Below are 13219 nucleotides of genomic sequence, written 5' to 3'. Positions count from 1 at the left end.
AATGGCAAACCACTCCAGTAGCTTTGCCAAGAAAACCCCAAATGGGGTCATGAAAAGTCAGGCACAACTGAAAACTGTACAACCTCCAGTACTTTTTGCACTATAAAATGCTGGGCCATATTCAAAATGTGGCTGACCAAGCTTACAAGTACAGTTGGTGGTCAAAGTAACTTTTTTACCACAGGGGAAACAAAATCTATAACTATGACCTCATTAGTTACAACCAAACAAGTTAAGAGAGGTATCCTATTGTGGTAGATACAGCACTGACCTGGAAAACCTGGCCTTACAATTCCCTCACATATACCCCCAAAACATATTTGCTGTGTAACCTTGGCTGTCACCTAATCTTAGTACTCTAGGTAATTCTCAAAGACTATTCGTTTCAGAGACGGTATCAACCTGCAATTGTATAGATTCTTTACCTAGAAATTCCCTATATCACAGTGCCAATCACAGTGCCAATCCTTAACTCAACCAAGTTAAACTGCCACAGAAAAAGCACAATGGGTTACCAATTTAAGATCAACTTTTGCTAGGATCAGGATTAGCCCTGAGGTCATAAGATCACAGATTTAGGAATGGACCTAGAGACCATTTAGTCCAACCCCCTCATTTTAACAAATAGAGAAACTGAGGTAATGTGCCTAAGGTCAAAAAAGTAGCAAATGGCAATTGTGGGATTTGAACCCAGGTTCTTTTGATCCCAAATTCACTCTTCTTTCTACTATACCATACTGCTATTCAAGAATTTCCTATAGTATAGCTGTGCCTAAAGTAGGTAAGAAGAAATAGCTGAAATAATGTATGTTTCTGTCTCATGTATAATGAATTCTCTGCTTCAATCTGGATCAGTATTGGCAGATCCATTTGCTAAAGGGAATATGAAAACAATTTATTTCCTTGTTGCCAGTTCCCAAAAAGATATGAAAGTATCTTTGGGAAGGGAACTGTAACTAATTGGTAAAGTCAGTGACCTCCATCCAGGTCACGTCTGAAAGACAGAGGTCGAACAGCCCAGAGGCAGGTTATACTGCTGACTGTTACCTCTTCTGGGGACAAACAGATGGCTTCACAATCTCTTGGAAGTCAATCTGGAAATTAGAAAAAGGGCTAAACCAAACTTGAATTTTAAATAGAAGGATGATATCTTTTTAATGGAGTCATCTGTTGCTGCAGGTTGTAATATCAAAGTTTCAGAAATGGATAGAGTTGGAAAGAAGGTAATTAATAAGCTGTTTTTTAAAAAAATGGCACCAAGTCTCAGGTCAAGAGACTCACATTTCTGGCCCTGGATGATCTCCACTCTTCATTCTGACTGGATTTGTGAAAGAAAGAATTTATGTATAAAACTATAATTTGATAATCCATAGATGGTGGGTTTGAGAAATCTACACTCCATTGCTGTAATATATTGGGACAAATAGACTAGACAATACCACTCCTAACTATCCTTTTGAATTAGACTACTCTAGGTCTTTAAGAAATGATTATTTTAAAGATCTGCATGAACTAGGTGATTCCATGAATCTGTAACTTCCAAGAAGCTGTTCTGACTTCAGTCACTCCACTATAATGATTCCCTTACTTTTCATTATTCTGACACTTTATTTGGCCCCTGCCTCTCTGACTTTATAATTTAATTAACCAATCAATAAGTATTTATGGAATACTATATCTCCAGTACAGAGCTGGGATACAAAAAAAATTATGACATTGTCCTTGATCTCATAGCCAAGTGAGAGAAGAACACATGACTGATGAAAATTGTTAAATGCTCCTACCCTACTTAACAAGAATAGAACCTTATGGGCTGGTAAAGTTGGGAAAACCTTGATTAAAAAGGTATTAGAATATAAGCCTCTTGAAAAAGCCTGTTGTGCTTTTTGTGTTGGTACCTCCAGCTCTTAACACAGTGCCCGGCACATAGGAAAGGTTGCATAAATGCTTTTTTCATTCAGACATTCATTCAAAAATAGAGTTGTAGTAAGTGTGATTGTATGACATTATGATGCACTTGTCTTGGTTTCATGCTTAAGCTCTTCCCTCCCCATCTGGACTGTGAATTCCTTGAGGATAGGGATAGCTTCTCCTTCTTTTGTACCTCCTCCCCCTTTCCACCTCAAATGTTTAAGCAACAATTCCCTACGTATTTCATTCCTAAGGACTTGCTAAATAAAGTTTCCTTTGGCAGATTTATACCCTATCTGATTATTGCAGTATGGCTTATGAACCAGAAATGTAGATTTAGATATCTTGACCTTTTATAGGGTTTCTTATTTTCAAATAGCATGGACTTCTCAGAGAAAGAAATGACCTCTGAAATGAGGTGGATATATAAATTAGAAAAAATAGGAAAGACACAATTGGCTGCAAATTTTAGAGCATTATAAATCTGATTTGGAGAGAGAGTATGCACACAGATAAAATTTTTAAGTAAAGAGAGGATGGTTCTCTAAACACAAGTAAAAACATGATGTATATAACATCCTTACTTTTTGTGAGGCAGCTAGGTAACCCAGTGGCTAGAATTCTGGGCCTGGAGTCAAGAAGACCTGAACTCAAATGCAGCCTCAGACACTCACTGATCCCAAGTAAGTCACTTTAATCCCTATTTGCCTCAGTTTCCTCAACTGTACAGCACAGTGCCTAGCACCTAGTAGGCACTGTAGGAATGCTTATTTTCTTCCCCATTTCTTTGATTTAAAACCTCAATCCAATTTGTCCCTTCAGACAGTGATCCCCAAACTACAGCTTGCAGCTGAGGACATTATTTCTAGTTTACAGCTCTAACTTTGCACACAGTTCCCCACCCCCACCGCATGCTCCTGTCCTCTCCAGTATGCAAAATCCATCATCAAGACTCTCATAGCTGTCTCACTTCTGGCAGAGGGCCTCCCTCCTCTGACTCTCCTCCTCTTTGCCCCCTCCCCCAGGGGAGGTCTTCCACCTGTTCTAACTCTCTACTCATCATACCTCACTGCCTGGCCTATTTCTGTGTACACAGTTGCCAAATTTTAATATGACTCACTCTTATGATTATGTAGACAAGCTGAGAGATTCACTGTGTCACCATTATTAACTCAAAGGAAACTGAAACCTTTATTACAGTCTTTCACCACAAGGCTGCATCAGTTTGAATTATTTGTTATTACAATGCTAAATCTTGACATCATACCATTTCTGCCCACCCTGCGCCACCCCCAGACTCTTTTTTAGGAAAAAAAATAAAAGTTAATTTATTTTTAAAAGATATATTTTAAATGTTGTGTTGTCATTACCAGAAACCAGTGCTTAGTTGCACAGTAAAGATAGAAATCAAATATGAAAGAATAATTATCTTTGAATTCAAAAAATGGAAAAAATAATGTAGAAAACGGGCAACACAGTGTAATGGAAAAGCATTAGACATAGATCCACAAGTTCTGGGTTCCTTGTTTCTTAAGAATCTTAAATATTTCTATCTCTACTTGCTCTTTTCTGTCTACAAAATGCTCATTTCCCTAATCCTAAAAACAAATTTCTTTTGACCCTTCTATCCTATCCAGCTATACCAGGTCATTTCTCTTTCCCTTCCTGCTAAACGCTTGAAAAAAAAATTGTCAACACCCAATTCTTTGTTTTCCTCATTACCTTGGAAGAGCAAGAACTGGTTTTGCCTCTATCTCCACAGCACCAGATAGAGTGGCTGGTACATTTGTTAAAGGCCTCATTGCTCATTGACTGACAAGTTTAACAAGATGGCCAAAAGAGTTCGTATACCAATATGAACAGCAATGCATTTGGCCTACCAACACACTGCCAAAAACTAGACCTACTTCAAGTTATTTGGTGAAGTCAGCTTCGACCCTCACTCCTTTTCCAGATTCTCTCTATATTTTTATTTTTTTTATTTTTTTATTTTTTATTTATTTTTTTATTTTTTTGCGGGGCAATGGGGGTTAAGTGACTTGCCCAGGGTCACACAGCTAGTAAGTGTTAGGTGTCTGAGGCTGGATTTGAACTGAGGTACTCCTGAATCCAGGGTCAGTGCTTTAACCACTGTGCCATCTAGCTGCCCCCATCTCTATATTTTTAATGCTACAAGCTTCAGGAAAGCAGGGGTTCCCAGCCTGGTATGTGTATCAAAGTTCACTGTAATAATTATGTAAACAAGCCAAGAGACATTCATTGGATCATTACTATTAACTCAGAGGTAATAAACTTTCATTACAGCCTTTGACCACAAGGCGTCATTAGTTTGAATTATTTGTTATTACAGGACTATGTCTTGACATCAATATATTCCTCATCTCACCTCGTTCTTTGGAGATATAAGCGGCTATGGAGAATAGCTAGTAAATAACTTTATTATCCCAGTGAAGTATTCCCAAAGTAGAATATGTGGATTCAGACCTTGCCTTTGGACACAAATAGACCATATGACCACAGGCAAGTCAATCTCTCTAAGATAGTAAGTTATACAGAAGGTGCTGACCTGAATTGGTATGTGGAGTTTTCTTATCCCAAAGTTCTTTATACCAATAAATTGCATGTCCAGTCTCTATTTCCTACATATTAAGTAAAGTTTTCTTTTTTTTTGAAAATTAATCACATTATTTTACTTTCTATGTATATTTCTATGGAAAAATCTAGAATTTGTTTCTTTTCGTATTGAAAAACAGGTATTTCAGATAATTGAAAAAGTAAGAAGAGTCTGAGTCATGAAGTACTTTAAATTTGAGAGAAAATTATATTTGATCCTGAAAATAATAGAGAGTCACTGGAATTTATTGAGTAGGGGGAAGATATGGTCAGAGCTAAACTTTAGGAAATTCACTTTGGAAGGTGAGTAGAGTGTTACAGGAAGACTCATTAGATTGAAGCAAGGAGACCAATTAGAAGTCTCCTCCAACAATCCAGGAAAGTTGATGAGGATATGAACTAGTGTGTTAGTTGTGTGAGTAGAAAGAAAGGAATATAGATATGATAGATGTTATGAAGTTAAAAGAGAAAAATTTGGCAAAGCATTGAATATGTATGGTGAGTGAGAATGAGAAGTCAAGATTATACAGGTAATGTGCTTTTGGTTAATTTGCATTTTGGCTATATATTTTTATAGTTAGCATAAGCACACAATTCTATGTTCTTATTTTCACTTTTTCTTATAAGACTAAAATTATTCTTGGCTTTCTTTCAGAGATAGCCTTAGAGTACGAAATTGCATTCACCTAAGCAACAGTGCCCAATGTAAATTTAACAAAAGTTCTTTTCCTAATGCTTTTCACAGGGTCCTCCTGAGAACCTCCTACCTTCTCCATTATTTGTGGCTTTTTTATATAAAAGTCTTTGTTCTCTCTATAGTATGATTTTTTTCTAGGTTTTATATGCCCTCATTTGGTTGCATTATATAGAGAAGGACTTTTAATGTGCTTGTAAATTCTAGCAGTTTTCAGATTATGGGTTAAATCTACATCTTCTCTCAGTGCCTCTTTAGCTTCCTCTCCCTGATCAAGGGTATAAGCATCATTTCTACAATGGACAATAGACTCAAGGGTTGAATTTCCTTTATTGTTTGTTAGTTCTTGTGTTCTCTCTCTCTCTCTCTCTCTCTCACACACACACACACACACACACACACACACACACACACACACACACCCCTCTACCTTTCCAGTCCTTTTATATCCTACTCTCTATCACATATTCAGTGGTACTGACCTCCTTGCTGTTCCATAAACGAGATATTCCATCTCTTGGCTCTGCCATTTTCTTTGCCTTTCTTCCCTGCCAGGAATGCTTTCTCTCTTCATGTCTCTCTTCTGGCATCCAGGCTTCCTTTAACTCCCAACTAAGATCCCACCTTCCATAGGAAGCTTTTCCTGATCCCTCTTAATTCTAATTACTTCCCTCTGTTAATTATTTCTTACTTATCCCATTTTAGCATGTTTGTACATATTTGTTTGCTTGGTGATTCCCCCATTAGATTTTGATCTCCCCAAGAGCAGCACTTAGCACAGTGTCTGGCTGATAGTAGGCACTTAAAAAATGCTTACTGACTGATACCCATGCCTTAGAAGAAAGTGATTTTGGCTTTTCAGAGCAACACTATGTAATTTAGTGGAAAGAACATTGTTCTTAGATTGAAAAGAACTTGGTTCGATTCAACATCATGCTGATAAACAACCAGCTCTCTAAGAAAAAAAAAAGTATACATGACATGCTTAAAAATTTGTCCTTATATATTTATTATATTTTATTGCAGGGCAATGACTTGCCCAGGGTCACACAGCTAGTAAGTGTCAAGTGTCTGAGGCCAGATTTGAACTCAGTCTTCCTGAATCCAGGGCCAGTGCTTTATTCACTGGGCCACCTAGCAACCCCCAAATTTTGTCCTTATTAACATTTTTAAGAACTTTCTTAAGAAAATCAGCAAAACACAAGATGGCAGAGGAAAGGCAGTGAGCTCTCAAACTCATGACATGATTGCTCCACAAAACATCCAAATAATGCCATAGGACAATTCCTGGAGCAGCAAAATCCACAGAAGAATGTGCTGAAATTATCTTCCAACCAATGACATCTTAGAAGGTCAGAAGGAAGGAGCTGCTGTGCTGAGACAGGAGTGGAGCCCAACCCCACAGTCACACTGACACAGATCCAGTCCCAGGAAGGCCTCTCCAGAGAAATAGATGCCCAGCACCTCTGAATCAGCTGCAGCACCAGTGTCATCTGGAACTAAGATCACAGTCTGGTGAGAGAGCTGAGCCCTTGGCAGGGGGGAGATTACAGGGGTCTATGCTGGTGCTGAGGCAGAACTTGGGTTTTTCATCCCTGCTGGGAACCAGGAGGCCCAGGTTGGGGAGGGGCACAGGCTTGTTGGAGCTGACAACCACAACACACAAAGCTGGTTGATTAGCAAGTTGGTCTGGGGTCATCTATGGACTAGGAAACAGGCCAGGTTTGTGAAGAACCTGCTCCTCCTTAAATCATACCACCTGAGGCCTTCTGAAGCTTGGGATAATGTAGCCTGGAGACAGTTCCCCACTTTAAGGAGATAAAAGTCAAGTAAAAGAAAAGCAAGATGAGCAGACAGAGAAAGGTGAGGACCATATAAAGTTTCTTTACTGACAAAGAAGATTGAGGTGCGCCCTCAGAGGAAGATGTCAACATCAGGGCCCCTATGTCTAAAGCTTCCAAGAAAAATATGAATTGGTCTCAGGCCATAGAGGAACTCAAAAAGGACTTTGAAGATAAAGTTAGAGAGATAGAGGAAAAAATGGAAAGATGCAGCAAAGACATGAGAAAAAAGTCAACAGCTTGAAAAGCCAAACAGGCTAAATGGAAAAGGAGGTACAAAAGCTCTGAAGAAAATCATTGCCTAAGAATTAGGATTGAACAAATGGAAGCTAGTGAGTTTATGAGAAATAAATACAAATGAATATAAAAATAGATGACAATGTGAAATATCTTCTGGGAAAAACTGCTAGCCTGGAAAATAGAGCCAGGAGAGACAATTTGAAAATTATATGTCTACCTGAAAACCATGATCAAGGAAAGAGCTTAGACATCATCTTCCAAGAAATTGTCAGGGAAAATTGCCCTGATATTTTAGAAACAGAAGGTAAAATAGAAATTGAAAGAATCCACCCATCACCTCCTGAAAGAGATCCCAAAAAGAAAACTCCTAGGAATATTATAGCCAAATTCCAGATCTCTCAGGTCAAGGAGAAAATATTGCAAGCTGCCAAAAAGAAAGAATTCAAGTACTGTGGATCCCCAGTCAGTATAGCACAAGATCTAGCAGCTTCTACATTAAAGGACCAGAGGGCATGGAATTTGATATTCCAGAGGGCAAAGGAATTGGGATTACAATCAAGAATCATGTATCCAGAAAAACTGTGTATAATCTTTCAGAAGAAAAATGGGACTTCAATGAAAAAGGGGACTTTCAGGTATTTGTGATGAAAAGGCCTGAACAAATACAAGACCCTAGAGAACCATAAAAAATTGGCGTTGGGGGTCATACCTTGGGTCATGCAGTGGGTGACTGTTTTGTGTCTGAGACCACTGGGATCACCCTGGGTCTAGGGTAGATGCTTTGTCCACTATGTCACCTGGCTGTCCCATGATGATATCTTTAGGGTCAAATTGAGGGGTGAGGGGAATGCACTGGGGGAGGGGGAAGGGCAGAAGTAGCATGGGATGAAATCCCCCATGAAAGAAACATTAAAGGAAAGTGCTTATGGAGTGGTGGAAGAGATGGGGGAGGAGTAGGGCAGCAAATGAATTTTACACTCATTAGAATAGGCTCCAAGAACTTAATCTCATCAGAGTTGCCTCAAGGAGGGATTAAGGCTCACACCCAATTGGGTAGAATAATCTCTCTAACCCTGCAGGAAAATAGGAGGGGAAGGGGATAAAGAGAGAGGGGCAAGAGAACTGAGGGCAGTTTGGGGGAGGGGACAGACAGAAGCAAGTCCCTTTTGAAGAGGGATAGGGTGAAAGAAGATAGATAATAGAGTAAATATCATGGGGAAGGGAATAGGATGGAGAGAAACAGTTAACAAAAGTAATTGTGGGGGCGGCTAGGTGGCTCAGTGGATAAAGCACCGGCCCTGGATTCAGGAGTACCTGAGTTCAAATCTGGCCTCAGACACTTGACACTTACTAGCTGTGTGACCCTGGGCAAGTCACTTAACCCCCATTGCCCAGCAAAAACAACAACAACAACAAAAACAAAAGTAATTGTGAAAAAGAGAAAAGGGGGAAAATGTACAAAAACTATTTATAGCAACTCTTTGTGGTGGCTAAGAACTGGGAATCAAGGCAATGTCCATCAGTTGAGTAATGACTGAAGAAGCTGCAGTATATGATTGTAATGGAATGGTATTGTGCTATAGGAAATGACAAACAGAATGATCCCAGAAAAACCTGGAAAGACTCATATGAACTGATGTATAGTGAAGTGAGCAGAACTGGGAGGACATTGTACATAGTGACAGCAGTATTGTTCTATGAGCAATAGTGAATGATTTGACTACTCTCAGCAATACAATGATCCAATAGAATTCCAAGGGCCTAATGACAAAGCATACTATCCATCCCCATACAACTGATAAAAAGAGCACTTGTGGATTATACATATATAACCCATATCAAATTGGTTAATATCTTATGGAGGAGGGAGGAAAGAGGAGGGATAAAAATTTGGAACTCTAAATCTTATGAAAATGAATGTTGAAACTACCCTTACATGTAAGTGGAAAAAAGAAAACAAATGTTTGTTGCACTGTAAAAAAACAAAAAAAGAAAAGAAAAAGAAAAAGAAAATCAGCAAAACAATACACCACACCCTATCTGGTTGCATTTCTGAGGTATAAATGCTCACACTGGACATTTAACAATCAGTTCTTGAAAGCACCAGTATGAACTGGTACCAGCACACCCCTAGTTCTAGTTCAAACTCTATCACTAATTAATCACATGGTCTTGGGCAAGTACCTCAGTTTCTCCAAAGCTCAGTTTCTTTATCAGGAAAACAAGCGTCAAGAATAGTCCTGCTGCAGATCAGGACCTCTCCTGCTTAACTATCCTTGACAATATGTTACCTACAAGTGATAACAGGTTATGTCTAACTTGATTGGGGTGGGGAGGGAAGGAAGGGCAGAAAAACATCTCTTTCACTCAGCCTCAGGAAAACTACAGGTGGGCCTCATTGATTCACATTTAGCTGGACTCAGGAGGGAGCTGTTAATAGGGAAGGACCGAAAAAAAAATCGGGAAGGACCAAAAAAAAAAATTGGGAAGGACCATCACAATTCAAAATTGATTTGTGTCTTGAAAAGGAAAGAACAACACATCCAGTGACTTTCAGATCTGGCCCATGAAGCTTGGAACATAGAAGGGACAATGTTCCCTCCAAATTTAAAGAGGACAGAGCTACAGATGTGAAAATAGGACAAATGACAAGAATAGGACAGAAGCAGCAGCCAGGGTTTAAAGACAAGTATTCTGAGGGGGTTTGCTTCTCATTCTCTCTTCTTAAGTCCCTTAACAGGAGCACTCTTAGGCACTTCTATTTTTTCCTGGTGGCTACATGAGAATGACTTTTGGGTTTAAGACAGATATCAATTTTTAAGTCCATTTCTATCCTATTTTCAGAAAGGCTTATGGACCTTGGGTCATTAGGGTTATTTCTAAGGATTATTGGATCGACTTGTAGAAGCCATTTTCATGTTGAATATTGAACTAGAAATTTTGTTGATACTTCATGTACTTGAAAAATTTTAAAAACTTCTCTCTTTCAAGGAATATTCAGTGAGGTTCAGAGTACCAGACACCCATTGTCCAGTGCTGAAAATAGAATATTGGCCACTTTTTTGTTCATGAACTCAGATTCCATTGTTTGATCATAATCTCTCATCCTTTCACACACACACACACACACACACCCCACCCCCGCCTTTCAGTCCCAAACCTGTTGTTCCTCCTTACCCTGATCACCAATCTCCTGACCCCCTCAGTTCTTTCCTAGGTCATGTACTAAGTGCACTCTTCTTCCTTCCCCATTCTGACCTTTTAGTGAACCAGTGAGACTATGCTGTTCTCTTCTTCTGAGTCCTCTTATCCTCTTGCCAATCTTGCCCTGCTAAGCTCCACTTGAAATCTCTCACCACCTTCTGCCTTCACTCCTGCTCACATGCTGCTCAAGGAAGCTACAGAAAATCAGACTTGTGCTGATTCCACTACCAATTTATGCTATATAATCTCAATGAGGTCCTAACTTCCTCAAGGCCATCCTGTTATAGCTTCCTAATCAATTCACTATGAGACATTTCTAAAGAGATGAAAAGGATGAGAAACATGCAAAAAAGGTATGAATACTCATCTTAGCTGCTTCCCTTTGTCCTGGACCCTTTTTTCTCTTCTCCTTCTATACTATTTTACATGGTGATCTTATCAGTCCGTATGGTTTCAATTATCATCTCTATGCTGATGATTATCAGACATACTTATTCATCCCCCACTCCTCTCTTAACTTTCAGTCTGGCATCTCCAACTACATATTGGACATTTTGAACTAGATGGTGCATAGGTATCTTAAACTCAACGTGTCCCAAACTGAAAATCTTCTTCCCCAAACCCACTAATTTTTTTAAACTTTCTTCTTACTAGAAATCCCAATGATTCAGGTTTCCAGCCTAAGCATTAGCTACAATATTTCACTCTTTCCTCACCCCGCATCCTATCTTTTGCCAAGTCTTGTTGATTCTATTTTCAAAACATATCTTCTATACATACCTTCTTCTCCTAGGACATCGCTGCTACACTAATTCAGGGCCTTATCAACTCATGCCTGGATTACTTCCATAGCTTTCTTGTTGGTTTCTGCTTCAAATCTTTCCCTACTCGAATCCATCCTCCCTCAGCTATCAAAGGGATTGTCCTCAAAAGCAAATCTGAGGTAAAGCTAGGTTGCACAGTGGATAAAGCACCAGCTCTGAATTCAGGAGAACCTGAGTTCAAATTTGACCTCAGACACTTGACACTTACTAGCTGTATGACCCTGGGCAAGTCACTTAACCCTCATTGCCCCACCCTACCCCCCAAAAATTAAGTCTGACCATGTCATCCTCTGATCCCATTCAATGAATTTCAATGACTCATTACTTCCAAGAACAAATATAAAATTCTCTGTAGGTCTTTTAAAGCCCTTTATAATCCTTTCTACCTTTCTAATCACTCTTCTTCACCTTATTCTCCCCAGCCCCTACCTCTACCCCTCCTGCTATGTACTCAGATCCAAATCCAGTGACTCCTTCTTATTCTTATACAAGATACCCAGTCTCCCAACTCTGTGTTTTTTCACTGACTGTTCCTTATTCTCTCTCCTCAACTCCATGTTAGATTTCTTGCCTTGTTTCAAGTCTCAACTAAAAAGATACCTTCTGAAGAAGTCTTTCGCAATCCACCTTGATGCTAGTACCTTTCTCTATTGATTACCTCCAATGTATTATATGTGTGTGGGTATGGATAGATGATAGATAGATAGATAGATAGATAGATAGATAGATAGATAGATAGATAGATAGATAGATAGACAGAGACATATAAAATCTTGTTTGTAGGCAGTTGGTCACATGCTGTTTTTCCCCATTAGATTGTGAGCTCCTTTGAGAGTGGGGACTTTTTTTTTTTAAACTTTCTTTATCCGGTGCTTAGCAAGGTGCCTGGTACATAGCAGAAGTTTAATAAATGTTTATTTACTGACTAAATTTAGAAGAGGCAGACAGTGTCCATTTCACTCCATGGAGTCAAATAAAATCATGCCAACTACATAATGAGCCATCAACTAGAGCTGCCATTACTAAGGAGAGAGGGGTAAGAGATGCAAGTGTAGTAGTTCCCTGTGTGCACTGCAATTAACATCATTTTCACAAAAGGATAACACTATTGATTGAGGCCTCTTGCTCTGTTGTGCCAGAGTCAGCATTTACACCACAGAGTATCTGAAAAATACAAGGTTCTTTCTGATCCACATATTGTCCATATTCCTTTACCTTGTTCCCCACCTGTTTATTCATTGTGAATATGTGTTTCTCTGGGTTCCTAGATATGACCTAAGATATCCACTGAAGATTCGGTCATCTTAGAGTCCATGTACATGTTCAAACAAAAGAAATTAATTGGAAGACTACTCAGGGCTATGAGATCATAATTGGATTAAACAATTATGAAACCCAGCCCAGCATTCTGCCAATTCAATATGTGCTTAACAATATGTTTCTGAAGCTCCCTTGAAATGGGAACAGTTCCCCTGCAATAGAGATTGGACTGAGGTTCTTCAGGACTACTATTTGCTTTAAAAAATGTTAATCACAAGTCACAATTCAAAATCGGTCTAATATTAAAAGAGCACAGTGAGAACAGTCTGATGTTCGTGGGTTATTTTTCCCATGTCTTATGTCTGCAGAAGTTGTGCATGCTAGACAGCACTTATAGTTGCCTGAATTCTTGGGCCCAGAGGATATCAAAGATTCTGGCCATGAGATATGTGTGTCACAAGATTAGTGACACCTTCATCCTTAAAAATAAAACCTCCTAAGCCCTTTTCTACTCTCTCACATGCCTGTGTCAAATTTGGGTCATTGGATCTTGACACCTGGACCTGTAGGAACTCAGTAGCAAGTCTTCTGAATAAGATAGTGATCCAGAGTGACATGATTGCAATAATGAG

This window comes from Dromiciops gliroides, chromosome 2 (assembly GCF_019393635.1).
Source record: "Dromiciops gliroides isolate mDroGli1 chromosome 2, mDroGli1.pri, whole genome shotgun sequence".
Lineage (NCBI taxonomy): Eukaryota > Metazoa > Chordata > Mammalia > Microbiotheria > Microbiotheriidae > Dromiciops > Dromiciops gliroides.
This window is presented reverse-complemented; position numbering follows the sequence as displayed.